This window comes from Balaenoptera borealis (genome assembly GCF_965194805.1).
Source record: "Balaenoptera borealis genome assembly, chromosome: 10".
NCBI lineage: Eukaryota > Metazoa > Chordata > Mammalia > Artiodactyla > Balaenopteridae > Balaenoptera > Balaenoptera borealis.
The window spans coordinates 68898230-68917917 of record NC_138874.1 but is presented as its reverse complement, the minus strand read 5'-3'; the positions used below and the strand labels follow the sequence as shown (position 1 = coordinate 68917917).

General features: G+C 52.9%; 1 protein-coding gene across 2 annotated transcripts in view; it reads left to right on the top strand.

Annotated features, from left to right (window-relative positions):
* Nucleotides 1-19688, top strand: part of GRID1 (glutamate ionotropic receptor delta type subunit 1) — a 666028-nt gene that overhangs the window by 174402 nt on the left and 471938 nt on the right. The gene's annotated exons all lie outside the window — the stretch shown is intronic.

Sequence of the window (19688 nt, the reverse complement as noted above, 5' to 3'; positions counted from 1 at the left end):
CTTCTATCCATTTCCTTATCTATGAAATTAGGGTGACCGACTACACCTCCTTACAGGGCGTGGCAAGGATTTGGAGCAGATTCGCTCTGGTCCCTCCCATTCGGCAGCCAGCATCCATTTGGTTGTTTGGTGTCCATGCTGAACTGCTTGTGTAGATCTTGACCGTGGCCCTGATGCAGTGGATAATGAGAGAACCACCCCCCTCGCCCGGCCCCCAGTTCTCATCCTCTCTCTGCTCCATTCAGGGGCCTCGCCTCTCAGATCAGTTTCTCTGTTTCTTGTTATTTCAGTCTTTCTCTTGATTCAGTTCCCTCCCATTCAATTCCCCCATCCCTACAGGGCAAGGAAACCCGGCTCCTTCCCCTGCCATCCTGCCTCTCCTCCAAGCTCCCGTCTTCCCTCGGAGCAGGAGTCTTGAAAGTGTCATCAGTATTTACTGCCCCTACTGCCTCTTCTTCACTTCTGCCATGGTTGGTTTTATGTGTCACCTTGGCAGAGGCAATAGTACTCAGTTATTCAATCAAACACTAATCTAGGTGTTGCTTTGAAGGTATTTTGTAGATGGAGTTAACATCTGCAATCAGTTGACCTTAAATAAAGGAGATCAGCCTGGATAATCTGGGTGGGGCTCGTCCAATCAGTGGAAAAAGGCTTAAGACCAAAACTTTCCCCGAGGAAGAAGAAATTCTGCCTCCAAACGACAGCATCATCTGCCTGAGAGTTTCCAGCCTGCGATATGCCCTACCTATTTCAGACTTGCCACCCCCCAACAATCGCCATCAGCTAGTTCCTTTATATCTGGCTAAGGTTTATCCCCACCTTTCCCCTTTGTGTCTCCACCTGCATATTGGCTAATTCCCTCAGCCTTGCTTCCTCCATACGGCAAGAAACATGGCAGCTCTCACCGCCTGAGCTGACATGATGTGCTTGGTCGCTAGAGGGCGTAACCCTCTTCTCCTAGTTCCAGCTTGGAAAAAGTCAGGGAGTAGCTCTGTTGGCCTGGCCTGGATCAGGTGCCCTCTCCTGAATCCAGTGTGTGGGGAACAGAGGACTCTGGAAGGCAGCCCCACGAGAACTGCAAGACTGGAGTAAGGTGAGGAGACATCCCCCGGAACAAGAGCAGGGCTGTTCCCAGAAGAAGAGGGGTGTGCTCGGCACACGCCAAGCTGGGTATCCACTGCCTCTTTTTGTCTTGCTTTCCTCCACGTCTTCATGACGGCGAGACCTTCCCTCTGCTTCCGTAGCATTTACATGTGCCTCTAATATAGTTCTTAATTTTGCCACTTGACCCAGCGTTTCCAAGTCTGGCTTCTGCCCCAGCCCACCAGCTGCTCCAGGGGACTGCTGATGCTTGTTCATCTCTGTGGCCTCCTGAGCCAGCAGACTGCCTGGGGCATGGGATGCCCAGTGTATGTACATTTCTTTCCTTTTCCCCTGCTCATATATCATGTTTCTGGTTCCCACTTTCACGCAGGTATTTTCACATCTGCTGCTATTGCTATTAATAAAAATATTGACTGTTTGCTAAGTTCACTCGAAGCACCTTACACTTGCTATCTCATGGAATCCTGGCATCCACTGTGCAGAGGGGGTTTTATTATTATCATCATATAGATGAGGAAATCGCTGCTAAGAAAGATTTGAAGTGACTTTCCCAAGGTCACATGGCTATGAGGGGCTGAGCTGAGTTGATTTCAAACCCAGAGCAGGCTTGTTCCAGACTTGGGCTCGCCCCGCTGCAGCATTCTGCCCCTAAGTTTTACTTGGGCCATTAGTTAACATCTGGTTACTGCCTGCTATGTGCCAGGCACTGCTCTGGGCCCTGGGGACACAGTGGAAGATGAGACATGAGGACTGATCAATGAAGATGATCATTTCAGGAGATGAGGAGTATTATGAAGAAAAGGGTAGGGGATGTGGCAGAGACTCACAGGTAGGGATGGGGCCACCCGGCAGCTCAAGGAAGGTCCCTTTGAGGAGGTCACATTTGGATCCGTAACACAATGCATTGAAGGAGGCAGTAAGATAAAAACTGGGAAGCGCTTTCCAGCAGAGGGAAAAGTAGGTGTGAAATCCCTGAGGTGGCAGTGAACTTGGAGTGTTCAAAAAGGAGGACGAAGGCTGTGTGGCTGGAGGGTGGGAAGGAGAGGAGAGAAAGAAATTGGGTTGGAGATCAAGTCAGGGGCTGTGTCGTGTGGAGCCTCTTAGGTCCTGAGTGAGGAGTTGGGATTTTTTGCTGAGCGTGCTGTGAGGCTGGTGGGGTTTTAAGCAGGGCAGAGACATGTCCGTGTCACGCTTAGAAAAATCACTGTCTCTGCCATGTGGTGGGCAGATGGCAGGAGGGTGAGGGTGGAGGCAGGGAGGCCAGGTAGGAGGCTGTCAGAATAGCCTCTGGTAGAGATGGTGGTGGCATGGACAGCAGTGGCAATGGCGGGGAGAGTTTGGGTTTAAAGTCTCTGGTGGATTATAGGTGAAGAGTGTGGAAAAGGGAAGTCTCCAGGGAGACTCCCAGGCTTGGGGCCTGAGCACTGGAGGGATGGTGATGTTGTTTATTAGAAAGGGGAGCAGAGCTAATGGGCGATTGAGAATCAAGAGTTCCTGTTTGGGTGGGTTAAGTTTGAAATGCCTGTTTCCGAGTGGATAGGTGAGTCTGGAAATCCTGGCAGAGTCCAGGGTGGTGATGTAATTCAGGTGTGGATGGTATTTGAAGCCCCAGGACTGGATGATATCACCTAGGGGAGAGAAGAGGCTGCTCGGGACTCTGAAGAGAATGGGGTGCTGACTCCCGAGTCCCAGCTAGATGGAGCTCCCCACCCCCATCCCCTGGCAGCTGCTCTCCCCCATGGCTGCAGAAACTGTGACAGTAACGCCGTCATCTGAGATCCCCTCTCTCCCTTTCCTTCTGGGATCCTATGCTGGTCCTAATCTCTGATTCTGCCTCATCGTAAAGGAGTTGGTAGTTCAGCACGTGCATGGTGACCTCTAAGTCCTGACTTCCTGGCTTCTAGGAGGAGCGTGAGTTCAGAGTGTGGACTGGACCAGACCCTGGGTGTCTGGGGGCTTGGTCCTACCCATCGGCAGACTTGGTCACTCTCGAATGCTTTGAGCGATCCTCAGTCCCTGGATGTTTCTCTGCCTTCACCTCCTCCCCAGGCCTGCGATCTGTGCAGCGGATCCTCAGACCTTCCTTGAGGGGCACACGGTAGAGCCCCGCCTGAGATTCATGACTTTCCTCCGTCTGGCACTCTCCACCCCCCGTCCCACAAGAGAGCCCTGAGGACCATCAACCTGTCCCTCCCTTATGCTGATGCATGTAGTCAGAGGAAAAGGCAGGGGAGTGGGGATGAGGAGGGGGAGCTTCTGCCAGAGCTTTGATACTTCCACCTGCCTGGGAACCTGAGCCAGCCAACAGACAATTGGATCTCTTTTCTCCCAGTGACAGGGCTTGCGATGTACTGCCTATCTTTCATTCCTAACGGAGTTTTATTGCTGCTCCAGGATGGTAGGGTTAATTCTAAATGATTTCTGGGGTGCTCATTTCCCTCTAAACTGGAAATCACTAGGATCGTGGAGAAAACTCCGACTCAGAATCGGAATCTGCATCTCCAATTGCTCTTGTGAAGTTGGGGGAAAAGGCAGCTGTGGGCTATGAAAGAGCCCTTTTGGTGCCCGGGCAGAGGCTGCGTGGCTGCTGCTGTGGAGAATGGCAGGCCGGCCGCCCACCCAGAGCCGTGGAGCTTGATAATGTGGGCACTGAGTCGCCGGCTGCAGGCTGGGGCAGCTCAGTCCCAGGGCCATGGTGGGGCGGTCCCCAGCCTTCAGTGCACTGGACAGCCCATGGTGCTGGCCTGGGAGGGGGATACTGGGCAGAGTGTGGGTTTATTTTAACTGTTGGTTTTCCTGGAAGGCAAAGGGGGCTAACAATAATGAGGAGGTTCTGTGTGGCAGCCACGTCCCCATAAGGCAGAGAGGCTAAGGGCAGAGGCTTTGGAATGGTGGCTCTAGCACTTAGCATTCTTGAGTCTCAGTTTTACTATCTGTAAAATGGGGATGATGATAGACCTGCCCTCCTGGGGTTGCTGGGGTGGTAGATGAGATAGGGAGAGCGCAGGGCTGGGCACAGGGCATAGTGCCGGGTGCACTGCCAGGATGTCCCCCACGGTCGCTGCTCCTGGGGAATGCGTGGTGGGCAGAGGCGTGTGCTCCAGGCCAGCCGGCAATGGCAGCCCTGCCAGCCCCTCCTCTCCAGTTGCATGACCCAGCTCCAGTGCAGGCTTCTGCTTCAACCAGGAGGTTCTTCTTGGACATGGACTTCCTCCCCTGGACAGAGAATTGCCTTTCATTAGTTAATTCACACATTTTCCCCATGACGCTTTATTGAGCTGCCATGCTTGGAGGACAGGATGTGCAATGGTGAATCAGATACTCAGAATCCCTGGCCACTGGCCAGAGACACCTGCTGCTGCTGGGATGGGACCCCTGGGATATTATGGCTGGCCCAGAGTCAGGCAGGAGTCAGGGGGCCTCCTGGAGACCGCAGCACGGAATATGGTCCTAGGGGCTCGATGTTCTGTTGTTTCACTGCTCTGGGGGCAGCAGCGTGGGGTGGAGTCAGGTCTGACTGGGTCAGCCCCTATTCCTTGAGTGACTGAAGCTCTCTGGGCTCCGGCTTTCTCATCTGTAAGCCAGGAATACTAATACTGCCTTCACAGGCTTGCTGTGAGGAGGTCATGAATTGGAAGTGTGCGGGGCTAGCACACAGAAGGGGCTCCGTGACTGGTCTTTGCTCCCCTCGTCCCCAACCCAATGCTCCTGGCAGGGAGGACGTTTGCCCTTGGAGGAGGAGCAGGGGTGGCCTTGGCCCTGGCAGCCACGCTTCTGTCACTTGGCCTGCCCCACTGACACTGATCAAACTGTTAGCCCAGTTGTCTCCATCCTCCTCGGAGCCCTAAAGCAGCCCTGGCATTTCCAGGACCTTCCAGAGGCTGGTGATGGAAGGTGCCACAGTCCAGGCCTCGCTTGTGGCAGGTGCGGGCAGAGGTGGGCCTGTGATGGATCAGCCCGAGGATGGTATTTTGGAAGGAAACTTCAGATTATATTTCGGATAGTACCCTGCCTCCCCTGGCCCCCCACCCTGAATCCCATTTGTAATCTGGCCCAAGAGGTTCTGGCGGGAGTTAACTAGCCTGTGACAGATGGGCCGGCAGTTCTATTAGGCCTGCAGAGCCTGGCTCTCAACTAGTATAGGTGCGGGTTTAATTTGGGGGTTTAGCAGGGCTGCATGGGGCCACAGAAGCCCTTGGCCACCTGTGTTTGCTCCCAGAATGGCCGGGCTGCCTGGATCAGGGCGTCCAGGCATCTCACCCAGACTTGCAGAGCTCCTTGTCTCTGTGGACAACCGACCCTATTATGACTGATCTCTGCCGTCGTCTTGCTTTTATTACTAATGTGAGGTGCCCTCCAGGCAGTGTGGGGAGGCTGTAGCACAGACGCCTTCTGGGGGAGTCAGCTCCCAGGACCGGGGGAGGGTGGGGGGAGGCCAGGGTGAGCAGACAGTACGGTTCTGGTCTCCTTCCCGGGCGTGGCTGTGGTTTCTGAGCGTCTGTGTGATGTTAAGGGAAATGAAACGCTGGTGTGTGTGTAAGACAGTGAGGGAGCATTGTGTGTCAGTGTGAGTGTGTACGTGACTTGAGTGGCGCTGTGTGAGTGTGTTAGTGCAGGTGTGAGTGTGCGTGTGAGCGGCTAAGCATGGGCGCAGGTGTGCGTGTGTGACAGTGGGGGAGTGTGAATGTGCACAGCATTGTAAGCCCTGGTGTGCTAGTAAGTGTTCAACACCCGGCTCTCCAGGGAAACAGAAAGCCCTGCTTTATAGTTTTGCTGGTTTCTGGGGTGTAAATACTCCTATGGTGACTGATTTTGAGCGTCATGATATCACTGAATGTGGAGTTGGGAAGGGATGATGCACCATTAAGTGGTATTTCAGATACAACAGACATTAACAGCTCCATGAACACAGATAAGAGTAAAATGTAGCAAAATAATTAGGAAGTGATGAGCTTTGTGTATTTGTCAATTTTGTTTGTAATGTAATTTGTTTAATTATACGTTTATATAATTTAATTTATAGTGGCTGTATTTGATAACTGGCTTGCAAAATTCCTGAAAATTTAACCACAGCCTCTCGTGAGATGGGACAGGCTGGTTCCAGCACGCTGCTGTGTGAGTGAGTGTGTGTGTGGGTGAACGTGAGGGTGAGGGTGCAGGTGAGTGTGTGTGAGCGAGTGTGTGTGAAGGTGTGAGTACGAATGTATGAGTGTGAGAATGTGGGCATGGATGTGAGTGTGTGAGCACAAGTGTGCGTGAACATGTAAGTGTATGAGTGTGAACATGTAAGTGTATGCGAGTGAGTAGGTGTGTGTGCACAAAAATCAATGAGTTGTAAAGGACAAAATCTGGGGGAGGCTCCAGCCTGGAACAGCAGCCCAGGAACTAGGAGGAAAGAGGCGCAGAACTGGGGGTGAGTGAGACTCGCAGGACAGCAGAGCCAGGGCGGACCCATCCCCATCAGCATCCCGGAGCAGAGGTGAAGGAGGAGAGGCGCTCCTGCGCTCCCAGCGTAGGCCTGGGGCTGAGTGGCTGAGGCCACTCAGGACTGAGCCCCCGTCCCCCATCCCCCTCCTATATTTCTCTTCTTGGTTCCCCATCCACCAGCCTGGCAAGCATAACCCGGCGTCCCTCATGTTTAATTCCTCCCTCACCTTCTTTCTCTGAGCCGAAGGCCCTCCTCTCCACCTCAGTGCTCCTGCCCGTGTTTGTGCTTGGGCCATGGCCCTGAGATTTTGATGGCCTATGGCCCTTTGCCCTCCAGGTCACGCCCCTACTTACAGAACTGCCAAACGGATTTTTCAAAATCAGACCCTTTCTTCCACCCCACGGTGTGTCCGTGCTGCCCTCTGTGGTCTGCCCAGACCTGGACTCCAGCCTCATTTACACGACGCCCCTGGGACCCCCACTCTGCTGCACCAAAGAGGGTCCTGGCAATGCCATCAGTCCATCCACTGCCTCCGGACTCCAGCTCAGTCTGACGCCCAGCTCCACCACTTCCCCACCACTCCTGAGCAGAGGACTCCTGCCGTCCTTCCACCTGGCACTGCCCACACTTCCTTCTGGGGCTGGCGTAGAGAGTCGTTCCTGGCACTGGTGTTTACGCACCTCTCTCTCCATTGCGAGGTCTTCGCGGGCAGTGATCCTCCCCAGCCTGGCCCCCATCTGACACCGGGAGGTGTGAGGCTCCGTGCATGGTGCCTGTGTGCGGGCAGAGCCCGGTCCTTCTGCAGAGGCGGCATTTGGAGGCCCCCCGAGAGGGGCGGTGGCATCTGTGAGCCCCTTGCTGCGCTTCATTCCTGTCTCTGGTTGGCACTGCCTCTTCAAAGGCAAGTTCCAGAGGAAACAAATTAAATCTGAGTAAATATCAGAGAGTAATTATGTAAATTAAATGCATAAGTAGAAGAACATTTGTCATGAGGTCATCAGAGAGCTGTGAAGACAGAGGTTTCCTGTGGCAGGGCTGCGGAGGAACAGAAGGGGCGGGGTGGCGCTGGAGGTGGCATGGAGATGGCGGTGTCACTGGTGAGGCAGGCCCATCATTCCAAGCCCTCCCCACACTTGGACTGTGGCCCAGGTGCTTGCATCCATCATCCCGCTTGCTCCCTACAATGGTCCTACTGCCTAGGAGGCATCACCCTGCCCATTTTACAGAGGTGGCAACTGAGGCTCTTTGACTCTCTCCTACCCAGGAGCCAGAGCCCTGCTTTGGAAAGGACCCCCCCAGGAGTTGGGCAGCAGCTGCTCAGGCCTCCTGGCTCCGGCCATGGGGGACACTCAGGCGCACACTGGGGCTCCAGGCTGCCTCCAGAGCAACTGAATTTGCTGCCCCTCGGTCCCTTGGTGGGGCTGTGGCCACAGCCCTGGTCTCAGCTGACCCAAAGACCACTCTGATGCTCTTCCTTCTCCTGCTTTCTGGTCAGTCCCAAGAATGCCACTGTGGCCATCCTCCTCAGGGGCACATCAAGCCCTGTGTCCCTCATGACCAAATAGAGCCATCAGCAAGTCCCCCAGGTGGGCTGCTGGGTTCCACGAGGCCCTTGATCCTGATGTTCTCTTGGTCTGGAGTACACTTCCCTCTCTCGTCTACTTAGAAAAGGCCACTTTGACCCACAGGCTCCAGCTCCTGGGCTGAGCTCTCTGAAGGTTTCCCGGAGATCTTTCCTCGCTTGACACTGCCTGGGGAAACAGACTGCTTCCCAGGTACTTCTCATGGGTCCTAGCACATCTTCAAGCGTTGCTTGCGTGTCTGTTTCCATTGAGCTCCTTGTCTGATCCGTCTCTCAAGCCTCCACAATGGTTATGGCACAGTGGGCACCAGACGCTTGCAGAAAGCCTGAGTCGGGGGCCAGTCCCATACCCTTGGCACTGGGAGGTGGGAGGCTGCTGCGGTCCTGGGGCAGCAAGGATTGGGGTCAGCAGGCGGCATCCCTGGGCTCCCCCCGGGGCAGGTCTGAAGATGTGGAACCTGGCCCAGGGTTGCTTCCAAGTCAGCCCAGTCGAGCTGCCGTTTCTGGGAGCGTGGGCTTTTCCCTACAGTGATAATTTATGGAATTAATGAAGATGCTGCATTTCACTGTGTAATGTCAGTTATTAAAACTGATTGCAAATTAACAGCTGGTAATAGCATGCGTCACATTTCCATCTTCTTGCCATTCCTAAAAGCTAGACTCCAGCATTCGACCAGCATGCTGCGTGGTCTCTCTGGAGCCCTGTGTGCTTGAGATGACCACTCTGTAGGCCTGGGCAGGGGTCTGGGGAAAACCCTCGCCACCATCAGCAAGTCCCATGCCTTGATGTGACACAGACCAGAGCCTCTGACAGTATATGGCTCTGGGGTTGAATCAGCTCTGTTCTGAGCTGGGGGCTAATCTGTGAAATAGGCGTGATCTGGCCATTCCCTAGGGGTGTGTGAGGCTCAGATGAAGTGTGTGTGACAGGCCCCTGGCTCAGCCTGTGCACGCAGTGGGGGGCTCTGACCTGCCTCCTTCCCATCCCTTCCCAGGTGCCTTTGGCTGATTGGCGAATGTGGGTAAAGAGCTCTGACTCCGGCATCAGAGCTCTGGATTTGAACCCTAGTCCTGCCTCTAAAGGGCTGGATGACTTTGGGCCAGACATCAGGGTGTCATGGGGACTAAATAAGACAGTATGTGCAAAATGCTTAGCATGGTGCTGGCACCACACCAGGCCTTAATAAGCAAGTGCAGTGAGCATGATTCCATCTTCCTCACCACATGGCATCGTTCCCGCCATGCCATGGAGGGAGGGCATTTGTCTGTGGCATTATCAAAAAGCAAAGTCGTCATCTCTGGGGCCCCTTGGAAATTCAAACATGGTTGTTTTGGGTAAACACTTGGAAATTACTTTTCTAGATTTGCTTCAGGATCTTACTTAAATTAGAAAGAAGTCCAGAAAAACATCCAGAAATTTCTCAACGCATGACTGTGGGTTGTTCCTCTTGCTGGCTGTGTGGTGTTGATGGAGGGACTCAACTTCTCTGGCTTCAGTTTTCTCATCTGTGAAATGGGAAGGTTGTCCCTTCCTCACAGGCTGTGGAGAAGGAGAGAATAAAGGAAGCATCTAAGGATCCAGCAGCTCCAGGAGAGGGAGTTCTGGCTCTGGGCCCGCTTGCTGGGCATCAAGGACCAAAAGGCGTGGGGTGGCCTCATGGGGCCGGTGGTCAGTCTCCTTAAGGACCTCGTGCTCAGCCTCCTCTGGGCATGTCGAGTATGTCCAGTGGGGTCTTGCTTCTTTTCTGAGGGGCCTGTTGGTGCAAGCCTGTTGAGAAATGCCATTCTGATGCCTCATCCTGAAAAGATGGCAACCAAAACTGCAGGACCTTAAGCCAATCCTATAAATCTTGGAGGAAGAATTGCTAAAATCAATACCAAATACCTAGTAAGTGAAAGGTGACAGGAACATCAAACTTTATTTGTGAAAATTCTAAGAATCATTAGTGTATTATGGATTCTTTAAAAATATGAGCTCTCTCAGTTGATGGAAGGGAATTGCAAATCAAAGGGACTATTTATTGCAGTGGGAATAAGGGACCTGCCAGATTAAAAAAAAATATTGAAGGAGCCAGAGATTTGAAACATGAAAGACAGTAGCAGATCAGCACTGCAGAATTTTATCTAAATACTGGAACCCAACTCGGAACAGAAGTTGGTGAAGAATTCTTTTATAAACCTATTTTCATCATAACATGTGTAAAATGCAAATTTTGATCATTATGTAAATTAGTTACTTGGTGCAATTTACTTAATTCAAAGCACTTAATGCAGCGTGATATGTTTTTTCCAAAGTGCCAGGGTAGACGTTTATTTTAAATTGTTTTTAATCTTGATCTGCCAGCCTGATTATTTAAAATGTTTTTCCCTTGGGTTTGCTTTTTAAATGGAAAGGAACAGAATCTGGGGAGAAGTGAGCATGTTATGATCACGCTATGCCCTCCTTTGCCAGGGCTTCAGGCGGTGGGTGTGAGTAGGGCTCACGCATGGACTCCTGTGTCTGAAATGACACATGTGTGTGCATACACCATGTAAATGTGCTCACAAGGAATTACCCAGGCGACCCTTTCTCCTATACAGAATCTGCTCATGTATAGTTTCGTGGCTTGTTCTGAGACCTGTTTGAACAGAGGCTCCTGGATATTATTGGCCCCTATTATGGGCAGAAATTTGGTCTCTTTCTCAGAGAGTTTTCAATGACAGACCTTCCCCTCAGCCACTTTACAACTTTGGAATTTCCATTATCACAGAAGGGAGAGCCGACCTTTTTAGTCTTCTGTTGTGTCATCCGATTATCAGGATGGCACCTCCCTTCTTGATGAGCCTCTAGGACAAGAGAGATGATTTGTTCATTTGGGAACCTTTTGGGGGGCGTTTCCAGGGCTGGTGAGAAGGTTGGAAGGGAGCTGACAGCCACTGAACATCTATTTTGCACTGTGCTGGCAGTAATGTATGCCACTCAGTGAAGGATCATAGTGCTCCTAGGAGGAAGGTGGAATTAGCTCTGTTTGCAGAAGAAATGGGCTCAGAGAAATGGCTGCCCAAGGTCACTGGGCTAGTGAAGGGTGGGATTCGAACCCATGCCTGTGCTTATTCTGTGACACCCGGGGGAGGGGGCAGGGAGTGTGGCCAATGGGGCTACTTCTGTGTGCCCCTCCCTGAGCTGCATCCCAGGTCACCATGCAGAGGATGTTCTATTGTTACTTAGGTATGACAAGGCCAGTAGATCAGGAGACAACTTCCATTGAAAAAATAGTTTGTGACAATTCCCAGGTGGAGGGGGCACACCATGCCTTGGGTGGCCACTGGGAGAAGCACCAGGGTTGATCAGGAAGCAGAGGGCGAAGGGAAACAATGGGCAAGAGCCCTTCAAGTGATTTCTGCAGGAAAGAATGGGTGAAGTGGGGTAAGCAGGCTTAGGAGTGGCTGGTTTGAATAATTTTGGCAGGCTGTGGGGCACAGGGGTGTCCCGAGTTGTCTGGTACCTGGTCCTGGGGTGATTGGAGCGGGTGGATAGTGGCTCAACGTGTGCGAGTCCCGTAGAGGAGGTGGTTGAGGGTGCAGGCCCTGGATTGGTTGGTTTGCATATGAACGAGGTGCTCTGGGGCGAGTTGTTTACTATCTCTGGGAATTGATTATCCCTCTGAGGGACAGTCCTCCAGGGTCAGCAGAGCTCCAGATGCCCTCAGAATACCAAAAGTATTGATAAAAGACATGATTACTACAGAGAGCAGGGTTTTGGCAGGGGGGGTGGGGGGTGGAGTTTGGGATGGGAGGTCACTCTGGAGGACTCCCAGGGCCAGCTGGGCAGCTGAGATTGTGACCAGGAAAGGGAGGCTGAGAACCTTGCCAAGAAACATAGAACAGTGGCACTGTGCCGCCAAAGAAGGTGGGACAGCCCCTGAGGGTCTTCCTGCTCACCTGAAGCCAGCCCCTGCCTGGGCCCTGGGGGGGGCATTTGCTCTGGGGGACCTTGTCATCTCATGACAGGGAGAGGCCTGCATCCTGCTTTACTGAGAGCCGGCTGGATGCGTCGCATCTGTGCATTTCTGCTCCTCTCTTTGCTGAACTCCCATGGGCCTGCTTTGTGACCACCTCGCTCCCATAGAGATGCCCTTTATCCCACCAACATGGATTGATAATGCATCCAAGAAATGTAGTCTGCAGATGGAACCCACGCTGGCACATGGGAGGTGCTCAGTGAGTGGCAGGGCGAAGCCACTCTTTGCTCTGGGCTCAGTCTGACGTGCAGGACTGAGAGCTCCTTGAGGACTGGGCTGTGAAGTTTTCAAATTCTGCTGTTCCCAGAGCAGTGCTCAGGAAATATTTGAGGAAGAGGGAGGGAGAAGGGAGGGAGGGAATGCACAGCTGGGCAGCTGCGTTCTAGGAGGTGAGGCACCAAATGGATTCTGAGCAGAGGGAAGGGGTATCACTTTTGATTGGCAGCAGGCAGGTCTTTGTGATCTCTTTTCTTGGAAATGGTGGCTGCTTCCTCCCCTGCAGACCCAGCCTCCGTCACACCCCAGTTCTGGAGCTGTTCCATGAATGACAAGCATGGTGGCATTTTGAGTTGGTGCTGTGGAGGGGAGTGAGCAATTAAGGAGGAGAGGACCCTGGGCAGAGGTCTTGGAAGTGAACTCGAATTTGGGTAAACTCTAGCTGGGAAGAAATTCGAACCATGTATTTGGGGGCCAGATAAGAAAGGAGTTTTAAAAAAAAAAGTCAGTAGAATGAAAGTTGCGTCTCAGCTTTTGGAAAATTTGCCAGTAATCCCCAAACACTTCTAACTTTGAACTTCTGGGTGTGAGGTGGCAGCCTTCATACATATACATATATATCACAGATGGTAAAATATTCTTTACAAGTACTCTCAGTGCTTGGACATTTCTTGGAAATTGAAGATAGTATGGGAAGCAATTTGAAATGTGTTCTTTCATTTCAGTTACTTTTTAGAAAGTATTTTAAACACCCATGACTATATGATTCTTTTTTCAGAAGGAGTAGTGGGATAGTTACAGCTTTCTTGCTTAGTAGGGCTGTGCCTCCATCAGATACAGGGCAATTGTGTGGTTGCTGAAATCACCCTGGGCTTCAGGCTGCTTCTTGCTTTGATCCAGTTTGATTCTGCTGACTTTGGCTGTCTTTGACTCTGTGCTAGTCACTGAGCCTTGGGCTTGGACAAAGAAATGAGAAAGACCTAGTTTCTGCTTCTCAGGTCCTTGAGCTATGAAACTTCAGGGAGGCATGAATTCTGACTTGAGGATCTGAGATGGCCTGGGGGGAGGTATGATTTCAGTTGAGTCTGATGGAAAGGTAGGGCTCCGTAAATTTCAAACTGGGAGCATCTAGGCTGAGAGTATGAGTGCGTGTGTGTGTGTGTGTGTGTGTGTGGTGTGGTGGGGTGTGGGGTGTGTATATAGGGGGGTGTCCAGGGAAAGGCAAAGAGCTTTTTTTACTGGGGTTTGGGTGCATGGTTTCTGGTGGTGGTGGTGGAAGAAGGTGATGGTGATACAAAAGCAAAAATAAGAAAAGCTGTTAAAACCAGAGAGTCTCTTATGTATCAGACTAAGATGCATGGAGTTTATTTATATACAATAATAAAATCTCTGGAAGGCTTATTGTTTGTTTGTGATTGATGGATTCTTTTGCGAATATTAATTTCTTGGCAACTTTAAAAGAAATGAGTTATTCATGGAAGGTTTTAGAGGAGGGCTATATCATGAGCAGATATAAACTCTGAAAACATCCTGGTGGAGGAAGGCATTGGCTGGGAGGACCCCGGGGTCAGGGAGACCTCGTAGGAGACTGTGGCAGAAGTCCCAAGGAGGAGATGATGGTGCCTGAACTTGGGAAGGGATCATGGAGATGGGCTCATGATGGGATGTTTAGGAGAAGTGGAGAGCCCTTGGCCAGCCGGGGTGTCTGGTGTTGATGTTCTCCAAGCCTGGCTGATGGGTGATGCCAGAGGGAAGCCCAGGAATGTGGGGATGTGAGCAGGAGTGCATGAGGGGAGGGATCAGGAAAGAGGCAGGGGCAGAAGGGGCACATGTGTGTGTCTGGAAGCCCGGGGAGGGGAGAAAGGACTTCAAGGATGAGCGGTCACAGGCTGGGTGCTCCGGAGAACCCATGGAAAATGAAGAGAGAGGAGGGTCTCCATTTGTTGATGGCTTTGGCAAGAGCTTCAGAGCAGCGTGGTGTACGTGGCAGTGGGCAGAGAGGTGAGTGCTGGGAAGTGCCAGAGGGTGCCTGGGCCCAGCATTCGGAAGCTGGTCTGTGGAGGGGAGGAGGGATGGGGCAGAGGAGGCCCAGGGCTCGGGCACTGGGGATGCATGTGCTCACCCCCTCCACTGCTGGTGGTGGGGCCCCAGCTTCCTTCCCTGGCAGCCCCACAGTTCCGGTCCTCCCTATTCCTGGTCCCCGTTGTGAGGTGAGCAAGGCCCTTCTTCATTTGGTATCCCAGATGCCTCATTCTGGAACTTTCCACGTGCTGTTTCTTCGGTCAGGAGTGGTCTTCCCCGGGCAGTTTCCAGGGCTGGATCCTTTTCACCGATGCTCTTCACAGGGGCCTCTCCCACCCTGACCCTCTGCAGTTTCCTGCAACCCAGTCTCTACTTTCTTCAGCGCTCACACCACCGTTGGAAATTATCTATGTCAACAGGACGACTTTGGTATTGCAAAGACTTCTGATGACCAGGTCCTTTGAGAGCCCAGAGGGTGGGCCAAGGCAGCTGAGGCCCATCCTGGGGTGTCGTCACATCAGATTCCTCGCAGGAATGCACTTGCCCTGTTCCCTGAACTGCTTCCTTTCTCTGGGGAGCAGGGCGTCTCTCCTGGGAGCCTCTCCCTGTCATCCCTGTGGGTGGCCGATGCCCTTGTTCATGGTTCGTGCCCCCCGCACCCTCCCCGCTGCCACCTTGGAGAGCTGTGGGCCGTTTGCCTTCTCCTGCCCTTTCTGGGCTGCGGCTGATGTGACGCCCACTGTGGCCCCCTCGTCTCCCTCTCTAGTGGAGGTGGGTCTGCTTGGGGGGAGCTGCACCAGCAAAGGTGGACTGGGCCGGCCAGTCTGCACAGAGAGCTCCCAGTGGAAGGGCCTGGGCCAAGGTCCAGAACTCTGTAGGGGGCCAAAGGGCTCCTGGGATGCCCACACTGCTACCCCGAGAGCAGCCCCATCTCTGTCTTTAGTCTAACTTCTTGGAGAGTTCTCCCTTTCTGGGGAGCAGCAGTGGACAGCTGGCTTTCTTGGGGGATGACGGTAGGGTGGTGTTACACACTCAGTCTCAGTCTTGAGGGAGGAAAGGATTTTCGTTGGAGAAGTGGACTTCCTTGGCCCCATTCCTGGGGAACGGCAGGAGGGCGGCAAAGTTAGCTTGTGCTCTTGACTGTTATTCTGCCCCCCCAGCTCTCCTCAAGGGCAACTGAATAAGACCTTCAGAGGCTGAGGGCTGACCTTTTCAGCCAAGTGGGAGCAGGCGGCTGTAGCCGGGGCCATGGTCCCTCAGGAGCACTGCCTTCAGCCTGCGTCACTTGTTCCAGGTGTGAGGAGCCAGCCACTGGCAGGGAGCTTAAACTCTCGCCGATGGCTCAGTTCCATCAGGGGCTGCCCGAACAGAAGGCAGAAACGCAGCAGCTGTGCGTGCGCAGGAGCTCTGAGGGCTTGTGTTCCCTGTGTGTGCATGTCCTCGTGCGTCCCTGTGGGTCCCGAGACAGTTGCCACCCCCCATGGCACCTCCTATTCCCTGAGGAAGTGAAACAGTCCTATGGCTTGAGATGGATTTAGGTAGGGGGACCTCAAGGAAGAGACTGAAGGGGACTTCTTCCCCAGCCTGTGAGGACCGGCTGTGCTGGTGTGATGCGTGAGGTTCCTGGACCCCTACCAGACTGGTGGACCCATGGGCACACACACAGAGCCACCCTGGAGCTCTCTTTGCGCATGTGCTCACGTAAAGCATGGCTCTGCAGACGTGCCAGTCTCTGCCACTTTAAATACTTGTAATGGCCTTGAAAGGCGCCAGAAGTGGAGTGGGAACTGGTAGATGGTGGGTCTCAGAGCGCGCTGCCTTTATCCCTGTCCCATCGGCTGTGCTCAGATCTGGGTCAGAGCCAAGGCCACGGGCAGTGAGGACATTGGTGTCCAGGCGAAGGGATAGCGCTGCAGAAGCTACCAGTGTCCTCACCCCAGGACTGGCTCGCACTCGGCCCCATGTGGGGAAGCTGTGTATGTGGGTGACTTTTTAAGATACGGGCCTTGCTCTTTCAGTGAACTTTTCCTAAGGCATATTAGATATAATGCATCTGATGAACTTGGTTTATCAGTTAGTTATTGCTGAGAAACAAACCATCCCCAAAATTAGTGGCTTAGAACAACAGTCATTTGTGTGTGTGTGTGAGTCTATCGATCAACTAGGCAGTTCTGCTCTGGGCTCACTGGTGTATCTGAATTCAGCTGGCATGTAGCCAGGGGTGGCTGCCCGGTCCGCCTGATTCTTCTCCACGTGTCTGCATCCTTCTGGAGGCTAGTCCAGGGCTGTTCTCACGGTGGTGGCAGGGTCCAGGAGTGGAAACAGAAATGCACACTTACTCAAATCTCGGCTTATACCAAGTCACAATGGTCTCATGAGTCAAAGCAGGTCATGTGGTTGAACCTGGAGTAGGAGCCGGGATGGTCTTCAAAGTGACAGGGCAAGAGGCATGGTAATAGGGAGGCCTGAATGCAGCTCATCTCCCATATTTGGGACCATCATTTACACTGCACAGGTTAAAAGACAGTTTCTCAGGCAGACCCTGTACTGGAACTTTCTGTGATGATCCATCATATATGATCTATATTTGTGCTATTTAGTATGGTTGCCACCAGCCAGATGCGACCATTGAGTACTTAAAATGTGGCTGTGTGACTGAGGAACTAAGCGTGTGACTTTATTTAATTTTAATGAAATTAAGTTTGAATTTGAATAGCTACAGGTGGCTAGTGACAGCCCAGATTGAGGGGAAACCATCATGGGCCATTTGGGTGCAAGCTGTTGCATGCCCGGCACAGGAGCGCACTGCTGATTTAGGCATATGGGTGTCTGCTCGGTGCTGAGATGTTCTCAAGCTTGCCCTTGGCAGGCGTGAGTTATGCTGTGGTCAGGAGAGGGAGGGGCCAGTGTTGACACCAGCCCTGACTTTTCCTAGTTGGGGGTCCCCTCCCCTGCTATACTTCTGCTCCTTGAGCCATCTCTGCCCATTTGCCTGCCATTCCCTCTGATAGGTGAAGAAGCTCTGAAGAACCTCTTCAAATTTTTCTTTCAAGAGGCTTTAAGGCTACAGATCTCTAGGGGCCCAAGCAGGCTGATGCGGACTGCATGGCCTCTCTGGGGATCCAAGGGGTGTTGACAACCCGGGGCCTGTGTGTTGGGAGCCCCTGGTGCCAGGGCAGGTGTAAGGCACTGTGTGGTCTTCCATTGGTCACCTTTGGGGGAGCCCTGGGGCTTGGTGCAGAGGGCCCATCCTGCTTCCTGGCACCTTTTCCTGTCTGGATCAGAGGGCAGAGCAACGCTGAGACCTCTGTGCTTTGTCAGGCAGGCAGCTCTGGGTGCATGTTTGTGCTTCAGGGGCCAGGCTGCCGATAGACCAAGCTGGCTGAGGTCATGGCTGGACTTGAACACATGGACTTGAATATCAGTCTCACATTTGCGATCTCTGGAAGGGACCCAGGGGTCCTCATTTGGGCACTGCTGTGCCCTCGGATGGACCATTAGGATGTAGGCTCTCTGTGCCTCCCAGGTGCAGGCCCCTGAGATGCAAGCAGGTGGTACCTTCAAGAACTGTGGTTCCTCACAGTCCTATGAAAATGGTAGTCAGGAACTTTCATCCCCAGTTTACAGATGAAAACACTGAGGCACAAAGTGGATGGAACTCTACTAAGGAACTGTACTAAGTTCTAAGTGTCTGAGTCTACAACAGGTACTCAGACCCTATTCCAGGGCTTCCCCCCATGGTGGGAACAGAGGGACTCTGTGCACATTCCCCCCAGCACCCCAGTTATGACTGCCATGGTACTCTGGTCTCCCTGGCACCGTGCTTGCTTTTCCATGGCTGCTCTTGTCGTATCCAGCTGGGACTAGACTTACTGGTGAGCCAACCTCCCAGCAAGATGGGCAGTGAAGGAACCACTGTAGCAGCTTGCATGCTGCCTGGTACGTGTAGAATTCATGAAATTTGTGGAATGGGCATGAAGTGAAAGTTTGGAAGAGGAACTGGTTGGGAAAAACAATTGGGTTGAATTAACACTGTATCCTTTGAATTTGATTTTGGGTGACTGGATGGGCCAGGGCATGCCCGGGCAGCCCACGGACATCCCAGACACTGAGGGAGTACTACGAGTGCGATGTGGACTGGCCCAGTGTCCTTTGGAGGGGGTGGCTCAGGTGTGGGGCCTGCCTTTGGGAGCTGGAACACAGATACGGACCAGATGAAGGAAACATCCCAGACTTGAAAAAGTGGCCTATGCATTGAGACTCTGGGCTGCAAGTGACAGAAATCCAGCTCAAGCTGGCTTAGGCAGGAAAGGGTATTCTTTGGCTCATGAAACTGAAAGATCCAGGAGAAACAGGCTTCATAGGTGGACCCAGAGGCTTAAATGACATCATCGGGACTGTGCCCCACTCTTGGACCTGCTTGCTGGCTCCATTCTTGGGCAGATCTCCTTTAGGAGAAGCCAGATGGCTCATGCAGGGCTGCCGCTGAGAGATTTGGGCCCTAGTTAAAAAAAAATATTCAGCAGCCCCGGCCATCACAAGAGTAGGTTTGCACTAATATTTGATGTAGCTGGGCCCCAAGCTCCTTATGGGCTCCTGCTTCCTGGTAATTTATTCCAGCTTTCCATGCTCCCCTCCTGCCCTGGGCTTGTATCCTGATCCCTTGGTTGATCACAGGGGAAATAGCAGACCTCTCTCCCGGGTGCTCCACCAAAGTGTCAGGACGGTGCTCAGTCTAGGACCATCCTGGACCACCTGCTCACCCCTGAACCAGTCAGGATGCAGAGTTCTCGTTGGACTTGGGGTGAGATCACCCCAGCTGGAAAGAGAGTGGAGGAGGAGAGCTCATCCAGGAAAATCAAGTCCCTGGAACAAGACAGAGTCCCAAGCCTCAGGGAGGCTGTGAGGGTGCAAGCTGTTCAGTTACAGGATTGGGGCAGGGACTGAGTCTGGGCCTGCTCTGACCAGGGCAGTCAGGGGCCTTAGCTCACCACTGAGGGTCAAGGAGTCATAGCCCTGGGGAGCAGAGCCAGGTGGAGGGAACAGGGGTCCAGGGTTAGGGACCACCACCACATGTAGCAACCAGGACAGAACTGCCAGAACCTTCACGCCCATTGGGTGAAAGCAATAGGGAGAGAAAAGGAGCTTATCATGCAGGACACTTGTGGCCACAGGACCTGTTGGATGGCAGGAAGTGCTTCCTGTGGTGGGAGAAACTTACCCAGGGGCCGGATGCTGCTGAGGGACATTGGGACTAAATACATGTCTTCCATCCTTTGTTCATTGGACCATGGAGGCGGACTTGAATCCTTGCTCAAGGCCCATATGGGAGGGG